The sequence below is a fragment of the Struthio camelus genome, chromosome Z, assembly GCF_040807025.1.
Source record: "Struthio camelus isolate bStrCam1 chromosome Z, bStrCam1.hap1, whole genome shotgun sequence".
Classification (NCBI taxonomy): domain Eukaryota; kingdom Metazoa; phylum Chordata; class Aves; order Struthioniformes; family Struthionidae; genus Struthio; species Struthio camelus.
Window position 1 is genome coordinate 62,115,699 of NC_090982.1, and position 18,065 is coordinate 62,133,763.

General features: G+C 36.9%; 1 protein-coding gene across 1 annotated transcript in view; it reads left to right on the top strand.

The window, feature by feature from the left end:
- Window positions 1–18,065, top strand: part of LOC104152945 (synaptic vesicle glycoprotein 2C) — a 182,045-nt gene that overhangs the window by 47,027 nt on the left and 116,953 nt on the right. The gene's annotated exons all lie outside the window — the stretch shown is intronic.

Consider the following 18,065-nt stretch of genomic DNA (forward strand, 5'->3'; position numbering starts at 1 on the left):
AGAATCAGAAGTTTTGTCTACCTCTGGTGCTAGCTGATCCTTATGATGTGTTGTAACGACAGGAGGAAACCTCTGTCCCATGGAATAGCTATTAGCTTGGGTGATAACTATCCTAATCCCTTGTTTACCTGATCAGAAAATCTTCCAGATATCTGTGTCACACTGCAGATAATGTCAAAATGCCATGTAAATAATGTGGTGGTCAGTGTGCCTAACAAAATACGTCTGAGCTATAATTTGATTATTGGGGTGTGCACAGGTGAAGTGCAGGAAACCAGCAATTTAAAAAACTAGAGTCCTTAAACTGAAAACAGTGGGTGGCCTGATCTCTGCTGTGTCCATGGCTAAATGAACTTTTCGTAGCGTATGCAACAATTTTAATGTGCGTGTCTGAGATAGCTGCAGGATAATGGCAGAAAGTGCTTTAGGAAGATTGAACGAAGATAGAAAGCAAGGTGCAGATCTCTGATCAGCAACAACAATTCCATGACAAATATAGCATCTACAATCCCCGCCTTACACAATCCCCTCCCCGTAACATATATAAAACTCAGTAATTTTTGCCTATGTGCTGTATTTTCAGACTAAGGTGAGGCAATTATAAAGGCTGATTGTCATAAACAAGTAGAGCACAAAAAGAACCTGACAGTGGAAAAGAGAAGGAAAAGGGTTTGTCAATTGTTTCTTCCCTTAACTGTTGGTTTTGTTATATTTTTATGTATGAGTTCCATGAAATTTAAATCAGTCCATTAGCAGAAAGAAGGTAGCAGAGATATAAACCATATCTTCCTGTTTCATTGTGCTAGCTTGTTTAGTTTTCAGAGAGTTTTAGCAGACTTAGTGTCCAACTTTTGTAATCACAATAGGGATAAAATTAAGTTTCTGAAGTGGTACACTTCAGATTTTACTTAACATTTGCTGCAGTCACTTATTTCTCAACATGTTGCTGATTACAGTCCTTTAATTCTGAAAGGAGTTTTAGGCTTGGATGACCTATGATCTCTGTTTCCATGGGGATATGCTGCAGTGAAGGCCAAAAAAACCATTAGAAAAATAGTGATAAACTGAGGAAGATTTTCTAATTTTTTTCATTTCTTGTAGTTTCCAGTGTATAGAAAGAATGCTTCTTCCATCTCACAGGGATTGTTGGGTTAGATTAGTGTATTTATCACATATATATGAAGATTAAACCAAATCCGTGCAAAATCGGAGCTTTCTGAATACGAAAGAGATAGTTTGAGAGAAAGAGATAGTTAAGAGATAGTTTGTGAAAGGATTAATGTTAATATAAAAGGTACTACCAAATCAGAAAAGCGAACAGAATTCAAAATGTTGATTTTAATTACGTCTATAAATGTATTCTCTAATAAAAAAAGATAAAATACTGTTGATAACTGGAGAGTTAGTGAGAGGCTAAAGTGAGTTAGCCTTTTATTTCAAGAAATTACTTAACCAATTTCAGTATTCATAGTTAGACGCAGAGACTATGCAAGTTTATACCCTAAACTATTGGAAGGAAGAGAATTTGGAATTAAATCCTTTTACAGTTTCTACAGCACTTGAATGGCCTATAAAGTAGCTCTGAGAAGATGAAATGTTTCCTGCAAGTAAACTCTAGCTATTTCCATATGTCATTGCTTTTTTCATTATTAAGCATCTGTATAAAGGAGCACCCAGCAAAAACAAAGTGCAGTTAATTTCAGCTTTGCTTTGTGCGTGCTTGCTCAGAAAAGCACGCTAGAAAATTCAATTTAGATATTTTATTGTATTTTTTGGTAAAAAATCCAATAGTGGGGCAACACTGGGACTCCTTCATTGTGGCTTTATAGTTTTTCTCCATCACTACTGTGTTGATATTAGCAGCAAGAACTCCAAAGGCATAGTGATGAGGTAAATTACAGTGATATACTTTAGTATGTAACTGAGATGACCTTGGGAGCAGTTTCCAGCTTCCAGGTCTACACTCTGCTGCCTCCTGATGAAACGCTGGGATGAAACCCAGATGGAAGTGCCCCATGCCTGCATGCTGCTTTCCATGGGAAGCCCTCAGACAAAGAGAGAACTATTCTGCATTTGGACTACCTGGGGACTAGGAAGGCAGAAGATGTTTGCCTCACATTTTAGACCCAACTTCAGTGTTTTAGGATTTCATTAGCAATAACTGCTGTGGCAGACAGGCAGAGACCTTTACTGTCATCATTATTATTAAATACTTATGTTGCCTAGCCACTTTAGTCAAGGATTAAGCATGTGTTAGTGTTAGTATAAGTATTTTGAGTATCATTCTCACATGTGAGGGATAGAGAGTTTGATATGTAAAGTATGGACTCACTTTGTTTTGAAGACTAGACTAATTTGGCACAGGAAAACAAGTCAAATAGGTAAACCATGGTAAATAAATAATACAAGTAAGGGTTTCAGTAAATAATGGGGGGCAGGGGTCCCTTCTCGTCAGCAGCATGAGAAGTTTCAGAGAGAATGTGACGTTACAGTAAAATGTTGTGAAAGATAAGTATGATGACATTACAAGGCAGGGAAGAGTCAAAATATCAGGGGGAAGGTAATTTTCTAATAGTCTTCACAGTTTGACTGACAGTCTTTCCATGTAGGCCCCTGCTTCACACATGACATATGTCAGTGCTTCTTTACACTGCCACCATAGCACTGAGTCTGACCAAACTGAGTATGACCTGTATTTTAAAAAATATTTGGACAGATTTAAGAAAAAAACATCCATTAAAGCAACCATCCATCAAGAGACCGCCTCTAATTCAGAAGATTCCTCAGCCACAGATTACTTGGAGCAGGAAAGATACATTGAAAGGAAATATCATTGTACATTTGCCCTGTTGTTGTATCCTGCCTAAGCTTCCCCTTCTGACCGCTGTCCAAACTAGTGAGCTAAATGGACCTTTGGTCTGACGAATATCTATTCTGGCTTTCGTATATTTTGTTGTTCAGGTTTAATTTGCACGGTAAAGGGAAGTCAACATGTTTACAGAAACAAGACATTTGCCGTTCTACTGAGTCTTCTGTAGAAGAACTCTAGAACTCATTCTCCAATTCTCATCTATCAAGGTGCTTCCTAACCTTGAATGTCTCTGTGATTTACAATGCCAACCTTTTCTCTCTTGCATCCAATTTACAGAGCAAACACAGAGCTGTTTAGTTTTTGTTGATTTTCAAGTTCACTCTTAGCTTATCAGGAATCACATTTTAGAGCAGCTTTTTGGAACACTACCAAACTGTGTGTTTGCTACTGCAATAACCAGATACTGAGGAAAACAGTAGTCATTTTAAAAGTAAACAGACTAATACAGCTTAAACTTCCATGCCTAAATTGTACATACAGTTATATATTTATGGAATATGGAGTTCCTGTATCTCTGATAACTGTGTAGTACAATATCACCAGTGAAAACTGGTAAAAGATGCTAAAGTTTTCCTCTAGCCTCCTAGAATCTTTTTCTCATAAATTATCATCACTGTAAATGAAACTCAAATGCATGAATGTAACTTTAGATAATACTTTAGTAAGGTATGGTTCTAATAGACTTCCAGTAACACAAAGGCTAATTCTGTTATAGGCAAATATTAAGTTTGACAGATCTCTTAAGTGACCTACTTCTCTGAGTTCAGAAACCAACTTTTCCCCTCATACGTTCAACGCCAAACCCTCCCTCCTCCTTTCACAGTAGAAGATCATTAGCAAGTGCTAACTTTTTCAACTTTTGTCTTTGTAGAAATCCATCAAAATTCTGTTGTTCGTGACTCTGATCACTACTTAAGTTTTAACAGTAACCAGATGCAGCACCACAGGATGGAGAGCAATCCCATTTAATCAGTACTCTTGTAATACTTTGGGTTAATTCATTATGTCTGGGCTGCTGTTGCCTAGCACTTAAAAGCATAAAATACAATTAAAGAATGACTATATAGAACTGGCAGCTTCCTAGCTCATCTAGTCTGCTTCTTCTGTGTATTCTGGATTAGAACATCTGGTTTATATACTAGGATGTGTGTTATTTACTCATTTTTTTAACCCCTTGTAAAGAATATAAGTAGCACTGTTAGGGATTTGCGTGGACTTTGGTCCATCATTAGTATGAATGAAGGGAGAGCAACTATATCATGTGGCCATGAGTGTTTCTGCTGCTTCTGATACTGCTAGTGGGAAGACTGTAGTCTCCTTCAGACTTTGATTTTGCCTGTGTAGTACCATAGGCTTCATTTGATTCAGAGAGTCTTTATTAAGAATCATTAGAAGGGCACAAGAGCGACCCCTTTGATTCTTGAATCTTGCACTGATTTTGAAGACCTGGCAGACTTGAAGTAGACCTCTTATGGCTGAGATATTATTGCAGTTTAAACATGAGGCCCAGCAATACTTTTTATACTCTAATTTTAAAAGTCCAATGTCAATGGCTTCCAATTATTTCCCTAGAGTGCTTCACAATATGTTAGATCTCATTACATGTAAGTCTAAAAAGATCAGGCTAATTTTCTTTTCTTAGTTCCATCTCATTGATATAATTATCAAGCAGCTGCTTTTTTGTTACAACACATTATTTTTATGTTATTTTAATATAAGTTGTTCTTCCTGTTTATGTAATCTGGTATGGTGTTAGAGCTGAGGTAATTCCCACAATTTCATCAAATTTTTTAAAGCTGAATTAATTGCTGCTAAGTTTAAGCTATTTTTGTATTTGCTTCTGGAAGTATTAGAGCAAGTAAGCTTTCTGGCAGAAATGTTCCTGAAAGCAGTGAATTGTAAGCAAATATTAGAGAAAAGTGGCAGAAAGTAAATTGTGATTGTCTCAGTTCAAATAATCTTCCCAGAAACGTGACCCTGAATACCTTCAGCCAGCCAGGAAACAAAAAGTGATTGCGATGCTTTCTCTGTGCACTATGACTTGTTTTCAAGTATCAGCAATGGAATAATATTTGTTAAAAATCTCAAAATCAGGATTATTATTTACAAATATTTGGGCAGATTAGTGTAATTTCAGATAACAGAGAAGAACAATAAGCTCTCTACAGACATTTTGTGAACAGGGGGAGACTTTAGGCTGAGTAACTAGATCCAATGAAATTACTTGGTCTATTTTCTAACTAATTAATCAGGCTCAGGATGCACAAGACATACAACACCAACAAATTATGTATATTTAAAACGAAGCCATTTTTAGTTGCATTACAAGATGCAGCCTCACTTGTTCTCAGTCTTCCTTTACTTTATATTTGCCTCATCTTACCTTATTGTTTTTCCTTTATGGCAGCCCAGCTTGTGATATATTTTACTCAGACTTACAGTTTCATGGTTGAATAATGAAGCCCTCAGGTAGCTTCTCTGAGGAGGGCCCGGGGTCTTAGTCACTGTTGTATTTAAGAACAAGTAACCTTAAAAGGGATATGCGTATTTCGTTAATGAGATAGATGAGGTGTAACTGACCCTGTTCTGTGGTAGGCAAGAGGTGTGAGGTGTTGAGGTTCCTTCCAAACCTGTTTTTCCAGGGCTCCAAACTACTTCTCAAGCAACTCATCGGTGTTATCGCTGAGGAAAAGATAAGATCTTTATTTGCATGTAGTAACTTTGGGTCACTCAGCAAATAGCATTAGTAAATTACAAGAATGAGACCTTTTAGATTCAGGAAGTGTGTTTTATTGCCGGAAAAAATACAATTTTAACAATTAGTTTATGATGAGCAACCTTAACTGCTGTCTTCGGACAATCAGTACCCAATTTACACGACTTTTTCAAAATAAAGTGCAATGAAAATTTATCCTTGCAATGTCCTCAGTGCAGTGTTCCTCAGTGATTCACTATCAAAAGAAGTAACAGTGAGGTTGGGGTGTGGGAGGACATGATGTTTACTTCATTCTCTGTCTGCTCTAGCAATTCTATCTATTAAACAAATTAAATGAGTGTGACTTTGCTTGTCTATATTTTTATGCTCTTAAAATACTTCCCATGACTTTGTCCATTATGAAATTAAAAAAAGTCATGTTTAGTTTTCAGATTCATATTAAGTAATGATTTTATGTTGGCTGCTTTCTGCTGTTCAGCGCTTGCCTCGAAACGAGCATACTTCCAAAAATTCCTACAAAAGCTACTTCTGGTTCTAAGCATGTAGGTCATGGTTTTCAAAATACCTAATGATTTGGCTGTGTCAGTATTTCAGCATTCAGTACTTTGTGTACATTGGGCTTCTTTATGGTATTTCAATACACAAATATTTATACCCAATACAAAGTGGTTACATATAGTTAAGTAAACATAATCAGATTACATTCAGTGAGGACTGGGAAAATCCCACCCAGTAATATGTGTGCTCAGTACTTCCAGAGGCTAATTTTCATAGGCTGAGAAGGACCTAACTTGGAAAAGTTGAAACTGAAATATGTTAGTTTGCTGCTTAGTTGGTTGCAGATGTGATCCATATTCTTCTTTTAGAATTATTATTATTTGGGTAGTCTAGAGATGCCCTACTGACTTTTCAAATTTATGACATTATTTTTAACTATATTAAGCTCTTTTTAAATTTATGCTATTCAAAAATTTTTAGAAGAGGTTCAAGTTGGGCATGATCAGCTATGCCATTTCTGATTTTGGAAAGTACAAAATTTCGCTATTTGCTCTACAGACAACCTTTAGATGATATCTTGCGAACCACAATGCTAGGTGTTATCCTATTATGTTACTTCCAAGAGTGTGAATGCTTCTAATATTTTAGGACCCAAATTCTGCACCTCAACATTGGCATTAGACTAGCTGAGTTTCTGTAGGACATGAAGCTTAAAAGCTGATGAAGTGCAAAAGTACTTTGGTGTGAAAAATGCTATATAAAAGATAACAATTGATGATTGAAGGAACACCGTAATGTGAATGAGGAGTGTTTTTATTAATTCTTATTCTCAGTCTCATCTCAGATATTTATCAGCTGCTTAGACTAAACTGCCTAATAAGTTGTTGTTCGTGTTTTCAGGAGGAAAAGCCCTCAGGAGAAGCTTAATAAATTATGAACAGCTATTATGCTTGTAATTAGTCGTGTTACCCAAGACCTTACTGGTCCTCATGAACACGGATATTTTTACCTAATTAACTGGTGGCACAGCAGCATTTTAACGACAGTCTCATTCCGAGACAAGATGGAGAGATCATACGCCTTGAATGTCCATGAGGCTGTGTGGGTAATCTCACAGCAGATATGTAAACAGAGCACATGCCTGGTGATAGATAAACTTACCATTTTACGACAGAATCAAATCTATTTCTATGCTGCTTTTTAAACAACATCGCAAAGGTTCTGTTATCCAGGCAAAAAATATATTTGACTTACCCAGAACACTTCTGCAATATTTTCCATTGGTACAGGCACAGGTCTGCCCATCCTTCCTTAGATTGTTTATTCCATATCTTCAAACTGCAGCTTTTCTTTCAGGATTTTACTAGATTGCTTTTATTGCAATGGTTTTTTTCTACAGTTGTATTAACAACTTTGTAGTGCCATTCAACAATTCAGCTTGTACTGTCTGCATTAATGTTTGTTTAAAGTGTGTCTGTGAATGATGTACTATAGCTACTAAACTGAGTGAGATTGTAAATATTGTGCTCATTATGTCAGCAAAAGTATAAACTGAGAGTTGCGTTCATTACTGTGCTGTGAACTGGGCATGATGTTACCAAAAAAAAGAGGAAATATAGGAAGGATCTATGTCTGGCTTTAATTCCTTCTCAAATTCTTTGTAATATTTTGTTCCTGAGCAGGTGACAGTGATTTGAAAAAAAATGTAATCATGATAAATATGAGACATGAGAAGGACAATCTTCAGAATTACGTAACTACAAATAGCAAAGCTGCCAATGACATAAAGTCTAGGACTGAATTTTCACTGAGCATGTGTATAGTATAGTATCCATAAGCATTCTGAAGTGAGAATAGTGTTTTATTGCACCTTTCGTAATGCATTAAACATAGTCATGATGCTATACCATCTGTAATTTGTAACAAAAGAATGTAATAGTTGTCCAAGACCAGTAGTTATTTAAGGCAGTACAAAACAATCAGAAATTGGCCTCAAATCTTCTATCTTATACAGCCCATTCTTGATAGTATCTGGATGTCTTAGTGATTACTGTACCTATGCTTCCTTAACCCACTCAAGGAGGGAAGTACTGTAGTCTCCATTTTGGAGATGTAGAGCAGATATGAAGATTAACTTGGGCTGACAGACTTGTCAAGTGTCACAAAAATTTGTGGGCAGGGCCTTTTTAAATTTGTAAAGTGCTTCTGAAACTGGATTACAGAATTAATTCTGTAATCAAGACTCTAGCAGCCTACAATGCCCAAGTAACATCAGCTCATTCTTTTCCTTCTACAAAAATACTTCCTAAGAGATCTGGGCAGTCTGTTTTTCAGTGAACCTCTTACAGCAGTGTGCAGGTCTAGCATGAGTATGAAAGCTACTCCATTTCCTGATGTTTGGGATTCTCAGGGATTGGAGTGTATCCTTTCCACTAACCCATAATGGTCAATTTACAGGCCTGGTAACATCAAAATCACGGTTAGTGGAAAGAAGTTTCCCTTGGCTCTCATAACCGTTGTCCATTTGACAAACAGTAAGCTGCAGAGAGACAGCTTATTGCTTTGGGAACATTCATAAATGTTATAGAGCCCAAATCTGAGGCTGAGGAACCAAATGATAAAAAGATATGTAGAAGCATCAGAGGTGCATATAGTTTGCACACATGAGATCTTAGCAGCAGCTATTTATGAAATTGGATGTGTTAGAATTTACTGTTCTGTTAAAGTGCAGTTGGCTGGGATTTTTTTCTTAATTCTTCAAGAGACCCTGTTTTTCAGTTTAGTCCAGAAAACATGCTTGTTGCTTTTTATTGTAAAGTATTTCACAGCTATTTCCAAGTCTTCCTATTTGTCTCCCTTTCTTTGAGTTCAAGTTTACTCTGCAAACTGCAGAAAACATGTAACCAAAATTAGATGTTTAATGGGAGAGATTCTTTAAATATGCTTATTCATTTTAATTACATGTGTTTTTGTGTGTTAAGCTTTTGAATTTTATAGTATTTTGAAAGCCATTAGTGATCCTTTATTCTGTTTTTGTTTCTCTTCTCCAGTTTCTAAACAGAGTATGTTTAGGAAAAAAAAGACCACTTTCACAGAGCAAACAGTTAGGTTATTTTCATCGTTATTGAGCTAATGTTGTACTTAAAATTATATGATTCCCACTCTTCTACAATGCCTTTCTAATTACGCTTAAAGGATAGCTTTTCCCTTTTGATGGTATATTGATTGTTTCTTCACAACTCTGCATTTTTCTGCCAGTACTGCCAGCTGCTCCTTTACACTTTTACTATGCAAAGAACTCATATTTTCTCTGAAATGTCAAGAAATGCAATTAACCTTAGTTTGACCTTTTCTCCCCCTTAAGTTTACTGCTTTAGATTCTGTGTGTAACAAAGGATTGTCTTTCGTTTTATAAAAGCATTTAGCAACTTGAAATACTGAGAATATTCCTTAATGTGAATAGGATATATTTCAGATTGTGCATGTACATATGTGCGCGTGTATGTGTGCGTGTGCGCATGTACATGTTTGTATGTGTAATATATAAATATATATATGTATGTATGTATTTGTATGGATGTGTGTACAGATTTACATAAATGTATGCCTGTGTATATAATACAGAGCACATACAGGCAATATGTATCATAAATCTGAGTACTGCCATTGTATTGATAGTATCTGTTACTACAGAGAAGGATGCTTTGGAAATGTCTCCCCAGTTAGTCTGTGTCACTTATGATGCAAATCTTTTTTCACTCAAACACATAACCTAAACCAAGAAAGGCCAGTAAATTACAAGTAAGCTTTGTATTACAAAAGATAAGAGAGTGCATAGGGTGTAGTAGGTGAGCGTAAACTCCGTTTTCCTAGTAAGAACAGGAATTGGGTGTCAGGAACCTGAACGCACCATCCCTTCTAGGGGAGCTGGCTGCCTGGGCTGAGGGTCAGCTTTGGTAGTGCAACTGCCTGGCCTTGCATACTGAGCTGTCTGGAAAGAGATTTGTGAGAAGTGGGGCTTCTCGCCCTTTACTTGGGAGCTGCTTTTAACGCCAGGCTCTTGTCACTGGTCTCCACATTAGCTGTGTTGCAGCTGTGCCCATGCCTGGCCATGTGCCTCCCTGACCCTACTCATGACCTGGCTTGATCTGGCACCTGCCTCGTTACTGTGGACTAGTCTGGCTGTCATTGGACTGTGGCTGATCTTGGATACCATCTCCAGACCTGATCCTGACACTGACTTGCTGACTTGACTTCCTACCTTGACCCTGACTTGCGTCACCTCTTTGAACTTGTCTGGTAATCTGGATTCTGGGCTGAATCTTGTTACTGTCACTGGACCTGCTCTTGATTGGATGCTGTTGGCCTGTGCTGCTTGTTGGTGAGGTCACTGCCCCTGCCTACCTTGCCAGCACGCTTAGCTTGCTTTTCCTTCCAGAGCAGCCGGCTCCTGCTGCTGTCTGGCATTATGCATGTAACAAACCTTTTGAAAATCCAGACCTAATCAAAGACATAATTAATCTTCACTTGGATTTGTGGGTGCTCAACTTCTTTGACAATTAGATTCTTGTAAGCATTTCAAGTTGAGCATCCAAACGTGTAAAATCCCATTTAGACGAAGTTCTAGCCTTTAACATATCTGAAACTCCTTAAGTACCTAAAGTTTTCTAATACACTCATAGCAGAGCATAAACCAGGTAGCTAGAAGGAAAAGTAATTGGATTTATGTCCATTCTGCAGGTACAGAAGATGTAGGTGAACTTCATTTTTTCTGTTGATGACTTCATCCCTAGGAAGTTCAGTAATACTCATTTTCTTACAGTGACTATCTTTACAAGCACAAGCAATGAGCTCTTGAATGTGAACTCATTCATGACATGTCTGCCAATATACTAAATGTTGGTCAAATGCCCCTCCACCCTATTTCAGTCAGCTTACTATAGTCAGCTGGGAGCTACCAACTAACAAGCTGAGAGGCAGTAAAGAGGACTTTCTAAAATTTCTTTCAGTTGTGGCAGACTGTGTGAGTACTTCTAGTTCATTGCAGGTTGAAGTCAGACAGATGGTTTAAATTTGGTTGTTTAACTTCAACCTGAAAGGAGCTAAGAGAACCTTCAACAGTGGTTTAGAGCAGGAGTAGAATGCCCCCTGTAGCAGACTTCTATACCAAACAAGACTGTGAGCCCAACACAGCTGAATATGGAGTTTGAAAACTTGCTGTCTCTTAACTGTTACTATGGCCTTGCAGCTGAGATGGGATGACTGTGTGTGAACATCTAGCCCCCCAGTATCCAGGATACAGCTTTGGTCCACCCTTTCACATCCTTACATGATAAAATTGGACGCATAGTCTCAACTCTGATCTACTTTTCCTGCTGTGCTTCCTTAATCATGTTCCACTTTGCACATTAGAGTGTTTTCTGTGTGGATGCAAAGCATATGAAGGAGCTTATATGGGTCCAAGACTGTACTGAACTCTTCTACAGATATGCTCAATAGGTTTGGTACTTGCAGTATAAAATTTTTAAAAGATGATCATTTAAAATCTTTTGAAGAGGGTATCAAATTCCAATAGTTTCAGTAAACCACAGGAGAGAAACAGTTTCTTCATCCATCATTTCCATTATCTTGAACTCTGAAACTCTGAATGTTTTGGTAAAGATAAGCTAATTCATTTTAACTTAGTTTAACCTTTCTAGTAGGCATTAAGGTAAGTTAACTTGCTTTATTTTTCTGTGAGCAGAAAGAGAACATTGTGCAGCAGCTGAATTAATTCCGTTAAGCGTAGTAATATCACAGAATCACAGAATAGTTGAGGTTGGCAGGTACCTCTGGAGATTATCCTGTCCAACCCTCCTGCTCAAGCAGGGTCACCTAGAGCAGGTTGCCCAGGGCTGTGTCCAGTCGGGTTCTGAATATCTCCAGTGACGGAGACTCCACAACCTGTCTGGATAACCTCTTCCTGTGTTCAACCACCATCATGGTGAAAAAGTGTTTTTTTACGTATAGACAAAATTTCCTGTGTTTCAACTTGTGCCCAAATATGAGTCTGAACCACTAGAAAAGCTGGTATACAAGTCCTCTGTTCAGCACAGGACTAAAAATCACATGCTTAAGTGCTTTGCTGAAAAGCAAAGCTTTAGTAGATAAAATAATCATTAAAAATCGTTATCCTGTGCTGGACTGGAAAACAGTTGTGTTTGAAAGAGATAAGATTTCTACTGGATACCCAAAGTTGCAATTCTCATGAAACATTAACATAGACAACTGAAATGTCTGAAGCTGTCGGTTAGCTTGGGTACCCTGAGCTCATGCTATGAGGGAGGTACTATTTATTTATTTATACATCTTTGTACTTTTTATGCAAAAAGCAGAGTAATTGAATGGGCCACAGTCTTAGCTCAGTGCTTCAAAAATCACTTTAAAGTATATTCTCCCAATGGATGTCAGCTCAGATATTATTCTGATAAGGACGAATCTCAGAAAACAAAATAAGTGATTATGTTACCTGTATGAGTATTTTATTTAGCTCCATCAAATATGTCTGTGGAAAGGAACATCCAGTTAATAGGCTTTAGCACTGAAGTTTTGACAGTGTTTGCTTATCTGGTTATCAGCTATCAGAAGGGGATTCTATTTTTATTACCAAAGTTAACTATATAAATATGCTTTTAGATAATTCTACATCCCTTTTCAGTTTAATTTTAAATAGCTTTGTCAATAACTGTAAAATTTACTGAGCTCCTTACCTTATAAAAATAATTTTGTAAATGTATCAGCATCAACAGTTAGTGTGGATTAAATGCAGGTGATTTTTGGAAAAAGAATCAAAGGCCATTCAAGAGAAAAATGAACAATGTATTCTATGGGTTTTGTACCATTTTATGTTCTATAATCCTTCACTGTTTCCCAGTTCGACAGGATCTTGGCACAGTGCAACTATGTGAACATATTAAGATTATTAGGTGTGTAAATTTTTACTACACAATAGGTGAAAATGTCCATATTAAAAGAATTTAAAAATACTTAACAAGTTTCAAAGAAAAGCTGAAAATGGGGCATCACCAAAAAGAATTCTTGCAATATAGTATCAAAAGAAATTGTGTTTTTATGAATGGTATAGGAGAAAACAAACAATAGTTTGTGAAACTGAAAATGATGGAGACAATAATAGTAATGTCAGGTCAGTCTGACAGACTGGACCTGAATAGCTGTTTGGCTGACTTCACTTGAGCAACATGAGTTGTATACAGTTAAGTTTGCAAGACCATCTATCTATAAACCACAGAGATAGATCACACCTCTAGAATGAAGGACTGGAATTTGGAAAGCAATGAAGATGTTGGATAGCCAGCTGAGTAGGACATCCCAATGTTATGCTGTGGCTAAGGAAGCTAATATAATACTTGGATGTTAGTCAGTCAGAGAATTTCAAATGGAAGCAAGGAGGGGTACTATTTTCTATGTCCTGTCTTGGGAAACAAAATTTGGCATTGACTTAATTCTGATATTTTCTACCTCTCCAAACAACCATTTGGATGAGATCTCTGCGGGCTTTCTGGAAGAAATGGTTGGCTTAGAAGATTATGAGTGGGCAATTAGTAATAAGTACATTACATGTAGAGAATACATGTAACGATAAGTAGCTGGAACTGTAATGACTGAGGCAGTTGGGAGAATGCTTTTTATGTTGTTGCTCCTAGCAACAAAATTCTCAGTTTGGAGGTTGTGGTCATTATGTGTGTTCAGAAAAATATCATTAGATCAAGAAAACTTAATCCTTTATTCCTGTCATCTCCTTCCCTATATGCTACTGTATTTTATGTATTTGATCTAAGGCAAAAATAAAATTGGCCCAATAATTTATAAATCATTAAGTGGAAGATAAGATCAACCGCAGCTGCACATGTTTATTAAAAAGGTGATTGATTTAAATCACGTCCTCTCAGTTCTTTTAGCAGACCCAGGTCCATTTTAGGGTTACATTGTCACAGACAATAGATGCATATCGTGCTTCTAAATAGTATTTCTTAGTTAAAGACACACACTTTTTTGACTGGTTTACGAAACAGCAGAAGTTAGAAATTTTTCAGGAGAATATTTCCTGTACAGTGTTTTCTGTCCACAATTTTTTGTTTTGCATTAGTATTCTGAAGTGCTTTCTGAAAGTAGAGACCTGTATAAAATTCTAAAGCCCCATTACAAGTTGATCAGTTTCGGTTCTAAAAGCAGTGGCACTCTAGAGGTAGAAGTAAATTTGACTTCAGGTGGGCTTTTATGCAAGTTTTCCCATTCTGGGAACTAAACATTGTTAATATTAAAAAGGTAATATCAAAATATAAAAACTAATTCAAGAGCTGTAAAGGATTGTTGGGAAAATCATTCACGACAAACATTAGATGAATGATACCGCCCAGAAAGAGAATAATCTTAACAAATTGACTTTATGTGAACATGTGAACATTATGATAATGTTAATTATATGACATTGGAAAAGGCTAACTGAGCACTTCTAGATTTTTTTTTGCCAATTATTTGGATGAAGTTTTATAATATAGATATGACAGGACATAATTAGAAGTAAAAGGAGTGGAAAATAAATGTCCTTCAGAAACCCAGTGTGAGGCAGCTAGTCATGACCGTTGATGAGCTAGAATGGACATTTAATTAGAGCCCCGTATGTGAAAAACTAATCACCAGGAGAAAGAGGGCATTCCAAAGCTGACCTTCAAAGAGTACATGATAATTGTGGGCTACTGAATGTTTATAAATCACCAAAATGGTATCTCATTGTATGTAGGTGTTTGCTGTAGCTGATTCAGATAATTCTACGACGGGTGAAAGAAAATGACAGAGTTTAGACCTACTCCTTCTCCAGTTGTGCCACATTCATTTCATGCCAGAGAATATTTGAAAATTTTGGATTTATGTTGGTGACTCAGCTAGAGCTTTAGATACACCATTAAAAGCATCTTTATTTCTGAATCAGAAGAAGCTTAATGAGTGGACTGTACAAGCACTCATAGCTTCACTCTATTTTTGAAATATTTAATAAGATTATATTTTAAATTATACAATCCTTTGGAGCATCTTAATTTCATAGAGCCACCCATTCTCTTTAGCAGATTTATAGTTCATCTCTACGCCTGCCAAAATGGAAAATCTCCACTAATTTCAGTGGGATGAAGATTTGGCTCCTGAACCCTAAGTACAAAGCAGCTCAAGGGTAGCTTTACATTACATCACTCATAGCTTACTCTTAACTTACTGGAAGCTGATGTGCCATTCTCCTGGCCTGCTATAAAGTAGTTGAAGGCCAAGCTTGTGGCTGCACATAGGATGTTTGTAAACTGGATGTAACTTACAAAGGAATGAAGATAGCATGAAACCCCCTAGTAGGGAGGATGAAAATAGGATAGGAGGACCCCTACTTACAGTTTCATTATGATTTCAGCTTTTGCTCCCATGCACAAACACTCAATGCCAACTTGACTGCTAGTAAATTGGTGTATAAATTGCACTACCATGTATATTATTTACCATTTTTTACAGTAGCATGTGGAAGCCAGGCACCTCAGGACACCGTTTTGCCAGGTGGTGTACAAATGCATGAAAAGTAGCAACTCTAACTCAGAGATTTTGTGTCTTGCTGCAGAACTGATTTTCACCCACTTGCACCAAATTTTACTTGCCTTTGTACTGAGAAAAGAAGGATTCAGTTCTGTAACTGCTAGTAGTTGCTACACAAAGGTTGAATGCCTGTTTCAAGGATTCGTCTTACTCCTATGTCCCAGAAATCCTAAACCAAATCTTACAGTCCTTTCTGTATCTTTCAGTTATTACAGTTTAGAGTACTGGCTTTAATGTCAATATAAATAGCCACAAGGTCTTTACTTTTATGCTAGAGAAATTGCCTCCAGCTCCAGGTGATAAAAAGTCTAAGGAGAGCAAGATTTGATGCATATATTTTATTCTTTTGAACAGAATTGCCTTTTACAAAAGAAGCATTTAACAAAGGTACATCTACAGCAGATACACAGATCCTAGTTCTCCTTTTGTGCACCACTGTAAATCAGCTATCCCACTGCTGTCGGTGGAGCTACTGTAGTGAGAAGAGTCAGCAAGAGAGAGTTTTGCCTTTATCTTTAGGAGCTATGCAACTTATGTGGACTATGGGGTAAACAGATAGCCTTGTCACAACTTGTTTTTGGCACCCACTAAGCTTGTGAACCCTTTTTTCTTCTTTGTTTTATATTTTAAGTAAGTGGTAGAGTTTTTAAGCTTATGACCAAGTAGAAATGTGTTCCCTTTGTAAATGCAATTTCTAACATTTGAAATCACTGAAATCCAATACATTCTTTCTCAGTAATTTAGTATTGTTAGCCTTGATAAGAACATAACCCAAATAGGACACAAACTTTTATCAAAGAAAGCCATTGGAGCTGCTTCTAATCTAACCCTTTTGTTAATGTAGTATCAAAACCTTGTTATCTTGCCGTAGACCAGCTTTACAACATTGTTGTTTTTTGTTATATGACCTAGCCTTTTAAAATGAGAAGTAGCCAAAAATATAGCTATTTCTGGGAAACGAAAGCTTAAAATGTTTAGATAAGTAGTTTGTGTTTATTGTCCTAACAGAAACTGCCTCTTCCCCTCTCTTCAACATGTAAGAGTTCATATCAATCTGTTTCAAGTGCCTTGAGCTAACACAAGATCTCTTTGCCTTTGGAGACTCTTCTGACAAAATCCAGTAGATCTTGCAGATCTGTTTCCTCTCTGTTTCAATCTTCTTCTTTAAAAAATTACTGATCATAGCTAAAAGAGACAGTTAAAATTCTCCCCGCAGCTTCCCTAAAACAGGGGAAGGGAGCAGGAGGGAAGGGGAGAGAACGAGAAGTGCCTAAAGCATTCAGTCGTCAAATAACTTGACTTCTGATACAGACTAGGTGGTCCCAAATGGGAGTGCCTTCAAAAGTGGGCTCCCAGAAGAGCCTTTTAGATATGGGTCTATTAAAGGTTCAAAACCTGCCAAGTTGACTCTGAAGATATAATAGAAAAGGTGGTGGTCCAGGCTTTGTTTTTATGCTCAGAGAGTGTTAAAAAGTCAAGGAAAGACTTCCAGAGGTGCCGAGCTCATTAGAGCAATTACAGGAAATTCAGATTCTTTCAGTAAATTTTATCCAGAATGAACAATGCCTGTACAAAGCACACTTGATATGTTTACTGGCGTTTATTGTCTTCCACTTCTTATAAAATGCTTTATTTTAGTCCACAGTGAGTCATCTGCTCCCACTGCTATGTATTTTATATAGAGCTATTCAACTCCTATTAGTTTCTGTTTTATCATCAGAACTTAAGTTTCTTATGGCTTGATTCTGATCTCTGATCAGATTATACATGGCTCCAAACAAAGGAGCAGTATATGTAATGAAAAGAACCCCAAAGTCTTCTCTGGAATTTGTGTTGGTCTCAGGAGTAGTTTACTTTCTTCCAGAAATTCAGTGGGACAAATACACTTGTTTCACTTGCTTATTTTTAAAGATTTCAGAAAGAAAACAATGAATAAATAACAATGTTCAGACATAGCCCATTGAACTAGTTATTTTCTGTAATTCTTTGTCACACTAGCATATCAACTCACATTTCATCTGTGTGATAGGTTCCAGCTTCTTACTATAAATGCTTGCAAGTCTCTTCAGATGCATATTTAGGCCATAAGAAACATTCAGTCCCTTGTGACTTACATATCTTTTCGTTATTTCTAAAATATGTATGTCAAGTTCTGCACTCCGACTGCAATACCTGCAGGAAGACTGTGGATTCATGACTGAAAGAACAGATCATTTACACAGTTCATTTACAGATTTTCAGTTATAAGAGATACTATTGATATTCTGCATTTAAAAGATAATCCTAGTAGAATTGCACTATGACTTCATGCCATTTATCTAGCCCAGAACAACATACCTCAGAGAATGC